Source organism: Moschus berezovskii, chromosome 25 (genome assembly GCF_049115385.1).
Source record: "Moschus berezovskii isolate FMDL1 chromosome 25, NW_MosBer_1.0, whole genome shotgun sequence".
Taxonomy (NCBI): Eukaryota; Metazoa; Chordata; class Mammalia; order Artiodactyla; family Moschidae; genus Moschus; species Moschus berezovskii.
In genome coordinates, this window is record NC_142484.1 from 11266177 (window position 1) to 11271410 (window position 5234).

The following is a 5234-nucleotide window of genomic DNA, read 5'->3' on the forward strand; positions in this document are numbered from 1 at the left end:
TCTTGTTCTGGCATTAACATTTTGATAAGCTCCATTAGCAAAGTAACCCCCACTAAAACAGAGTTCAAGTTTGATCAAAACATAAACCCCCTAGAATTATGCAGGGCAGGCAGAAGGAAAGAAAAGTAACCCTAAGCCTAAATCTGACCGCTCAGGACTCGGGCAGGGAGTGGCAGGGTAAGGGGGTGGGTTGGGGGGTGGTGTGGGCAGAAATCTACATCCATCACTAAAGGGAAACATTGTTTGGGAACTCTGGGATGGTGTCCCACTACATTACTTCTCAGACAGCTCTTTGTGGAGCTTGGGCACATAATCATCCCATTTGGTGACACATACTGGTCACTGGCATCCCCGAGGTCATACTTCTTGCAGAAAGAGGCCACCTTGAATTTGCCACGGTGGTCCCCAGATCAGTTGCTGAGAAGGTGCTCACCAAACTTCAGTGGTCTTTCCCGCTCATAAACCAGCCAGGTGTAGCGGTGCGGGCCTGTGCCCTTGGGAGGCCCAGAGCCCACATAATCTGAGAGGACCTTGCCACTGCTGATGTCGTTGCCCTTCATGTTGGCCACCAGAAAGTGGTGCCATTCCCTGTATTTGGGGATCCTGCCTGCTGGGAGCATCCAGATCTGTTAAGACCAAGGTGTACAATTTACCTGAATCAAGCCCGTCCCATGCATTGCTGGTGGGCCGGTTCTTAACCTGGGTGGGTGTCAGCACTTTGGCCAATTCGTCAACCTCCACCTAGCCATATTTGACCTGCAGTGGGTGCTGCAGCTTCTAATCCACTTCCTGCAGGCTCAAGGGCCCAGGCCACTTCCTGAGGTCCCCTGGCATCACAGAGCTGAGGGGGTCGGACAGCAGGGAAAGAGGATGGTGGACTCCCAAGGGGGGGGGCAGCATAGGTTCCCAGCGGTCTGCCTTTCCTTCTTTCCTTTCTTGTTTTCCCCATATATTTACAGTCTAGCATATGTCCTCTCTTTTGGTCTTATCTGAATCTATATCTACAGGCCAAAAGAGATGGAGGAGCAGCATGGGAAGAACCAAAGAAAAAAGCACAGGGACATGAATGAAGGGTGGTTGCCCTTGTTACTCATCAAGGATGTTCTGCAGTAGGATCACTTCCCCTGCCCTTCTGTGTACCCACCACCCCCAGGTTTGCCATGCCCATGGAAGTTACTTTGGCCAGTGGAATTTGGTAGAGATGATATGTCACTTCCAAGTAAAGCGTTTGGAATCAGATCCTAATTTGCCTCACACTCCCTTCCCTTGTATCCAGAAGGAGCCTCCATCCCCTTTGCTCCCTGAAAGGGTGTGATGAGTAGGGCCTCCTGTCCACCAAAGTCAGATGTGAGTGAGAAATAAAGCTTAGTTGTGTTGAGACTTTCAGATTTGGGGGTTTTATGTCTTCATAGTGTATGTCACCTTCTCTTCACTGAATCAGGGTGTAACAGGCACTCCTATTTGTCTCATTCATTTGGTAACTAAAACCCCAGTGTAGGGCCACTTAGCGAGAAAGTTCATTTCCTAGCATTTCTTTCACCTAAAAATACCTCTCTGACTTCATTGCAACCGGTGAGAAATGAGTGAAAGTAATTTTATAACTTTTGATTATGCTTTTTAAGGAAAGGGACATATCCTGCTTCCCCTTCTCTGGAATGCAGATATACAGGAGCTGGAGTAGCCATGTTAGACCAGAGGTGAATATTGCGTGTTGAAGATGACTATCAACAAGAAAAACTGGAGTTCCTATCACTGTGGACTGACTGGAACTATTGCATGAAAATGTATTGCATTTAAGACAAGATTATTTAGACTTTGATTACAGCCAGCTGAGTTTGTAACCTAACACTCATAACCCAATAACAAGTCTGTGTGTTAGCCTTGTTTTGACATTAGAGTCTAGCGGATAGAGACAAGACCTACTCATGTGGACTTGTAAGAGAGTCAAGTTAGAGCTCTGCCCTCTGGAAGATGTGGTCTAGTGTGCGTTTCAGAAACTCAAGCAAGAACAAAGCCATATGGCAGGGACAGCTTCAAGATGCCGTAGGAATATTTGTGAGGGGAATCTATATTAGTCCTGGTGTCAAAGAATTGCCTGATTAGGGAACCATCATAGGTCAGCCTCCCCAGAAGTAGCCCATGACTCCAGGTTTCATGTACAAGTGATTTATTTCAAAGTTCCTCCCAGAAGGACTTCCCTGACGATCCAGTGGTTACTGATCTGCCTTCTGGTGCAGGAGACATGTTGGATTCCTGGTTTGGGAAGATTTTGTATTTTGAGAGCTACTAAGCCCATGGGCTACAAGAACTGAGACCTCAGGCCATAGATTCCATGATCTGCAACAAGAGAAGCCATTGCAAAGAGAAGCCCACTTACCATGTCTAGAGAGTAGTCCCCACTCTCTGAACCTAGAGAAAGCCTGTGCAGCAAGGAAGACTCAACACAATAAAAAAAAAAAATTTTTTTTTAAAAAGGGCCTTCCAGAGAAACCAGTGAGGGCACAGGGGAATCAGGACAGGAAAACGGATGAAACTAGCTTCAGTGTGATTTCATGCACGTCTTGGGGAGGGAAGCTGCAGCCTGTTCCCACAGGGAACTCTGGAACATAAGTTTGCCTCAAAAGTATCCCAACCCAAGGGTAGAGAGCTGGGCTTTCACACTCCCACAGCACTTACACCTCAGCCTTCAACTAACCTGGTGTCTATGAGCCCCTGCATTAGGTCCTCCAAAAATAAGTCAAAGGGGCCTACTAGAAGCCAAAGCACACCAAAGCCAGGGAAACACAATCTCAGATAATGCCGAGGTGTCCTGCACCTGCTCTGCCCTCTCCAGCATCACATCAGGAATCCCAGGAGGGGAAAGAGCCCCTTTTGGTAGCTGGATGTAATCTTTCCTTTTTTTAAAATTTAATTTTTATTTTGTATTGGAGTATAGTTGATTTCTGCTTGCCAGTGCAGGAGACATAAAAGATGTGGGTTTGATCCCTGGGTCCAGAAGATCCCCTGGAGGAGGAACTGGCAACCCACTCCTGGAAAATTCCATGGATGTAGAAGTCTGGCAGCCTACAGTCCATGGGGTCACAAAGAGTTAGAAAGGACTTAGTGACTGAGCATGCATGCATAATTTATTTACAATATTGTGTTACTTTCAGCTGTATAGGGATGTGATTCCATTGTACATATATAGTTATCCATTCTTTCTTAGATTCTTTTCCCATACAGGTTATTAAAGAATATTGAGTAGAGTTCCCTGTGCTGTACAGTAGGTCCTCCTTGATTATTTATTTTATATTTAGTGGTGTGTATATGTGGAGAAGGCAATGGCACCCCACTCCAGTACTCTTGCCTGGAAAATCCCATGGACAGAGGAGCCTTGTAGGCTGCAGTCCATGGGGTCTCTAGGAGTTGGACATGACTGAGCGACTTCACTTTCACTTTTCACTTTCATGCATTGGAGAAGGAAATGGCAACCCACTCCAGTGTTCTTGCCTGGAGAATCCCATGGACGGGGGAGCCTGGTGGGCTGCCGTCTATGGGGTCGCACAGAGTTGGACAAGACTGAAGCGACTTAGCAGCAGCAGCAACAGTGTGTATATGTTAATCCCAAACTCTCAGTTTATCATTCTCCTCTTACCTCTCTATTGGTAACCATATGGAAGACTGGGAATATGGTGTGGTTTTTTTTTAACATTTTTTTTATTGAAGGATAACTGTTTTACAGAATTTTGTTGTATTCTGTCAAACCTCACCATGAGTCAGTCATAGGTATACATATATCCCTTCCCTTTTGAACCTCCCTCCCATCTCCTACCTCATCTCACCCCTCTAGATTGATACAGAGCCCCTCTTTGAGTTTCCTGAGATGGTAAATTCCTGTTGTCTGTCTATTTTACATATGATAGTGTAAGTTTCCATGTTACTCTTTCCATACATCTCACCCTCTCCTCCCCTCTCCCCAGGTCCATAAGTCTATTCTCTATGTCTGTTTCTCCACTGCTGCCCTGTAAATAAATTCTTCATTATCATTTTTCTAGGTTCTGTATATATGTGTTAGAATACAATATTTACGTTTCTCTTTCTGACTCACTTCACTCTGTATAACAGATTCTAGGTTCATCCACCTCATCAGAACTGACTCAAATGTGTTCCTTTTTATGGCTGAGTAATGTTACATTGTGTATATGTGCCACAGCTTCTTTGTCCATTCATCTAAGGAAAGTTATGACCAACCTTGATAGTATATTAAAAAGCAGAGACATTACTTTGCCAACAAAGGTCCTTCTAGTCAAGGTTATGGTTTTTCCCGTGGTCATGTATGGATGTGAGAGTTGGACTGTGAAGAAAGCTGATCACCGAAGAATCGATGCTTTTGAACTGTGGTGCTGGAGAAGACTCTTGAGAGTCCCTTATACTGCAAGGAGATCCAACCAGTCCATTCTAAAGGAGATCAATCCTGGATGTTCATTGGAGGGACTGATGCTGAAGCTGAAACTGCAATACTTTGGCCACCTCATGCGATGAGTTGACTCACTGGAAAAGACTCTGATGCTGGGAAAGGTTGGGGTGGGAGGAGAAGGGGACGACGGAGAATGAGATGGCTGGATGGCATCACCGACTCTGTGGACATGAGTTTGAGTGTACTCCGGAAGTTGGTGATGGACAGGGAGGCCTGGCGTGCTGTGATTCATGGGGTCGCGGAGAGTCGGACATGACTGAGCGACTGAACTGACTGACTGACTGACTGTCGATCGACAGCTAGGTTGCTTCCATGATCTAGTTATTGTAAATAGTGCTATAATGAACAATGGGATACATGAGTGTTTTTCAGTTTTGGTTTCCTCAGGGTATATGCCTAGGAGTGGGATTGCTGGGTCATATGGTGATTTTATTCTTAGTTTTTTAAGGAATCTCTGTATCATCTTCCATAGTGGCTGTATCAATTTACATTCCCACCAACAGTGCAAGGGCATTCCCTTTTCTCCACACCCTCTCCAGCATTTACTGTTTGTAGACTTTTTGATGATGGCCATTCTGACTGGTGTGAGGTGATATCTCATTGTAGTTTTGATTTGCATTTCTCTAATTTTGAACTGTGGTGTTGGATAAGACTCTTGAGAGTCCCTTGTACTGCAAGGAGATCCAACTAGTCCATTCTAAAGGAGATCAATCCTGGGTGTTCATTGGAAGGACTGATGCTGAGGCTGAAACTGCAATACTTTGGCCACCTCATGCGA

General features: G+C 45.4%; 1 pseudogene; it reads right to left on the reverse strand.

Moving 5' to 3' along the window:
- Nucleotides 1-273: 273 nt before the first annotated feature.
- Nucleotides 274-834, reverse strand: LOC129548906 (phosphatidylethanolamine-binding protein 1 pseudogene; annotated as a pseudogene).
- Nucleotides 835-5234: the final 4400 nt, after the last annotated feature.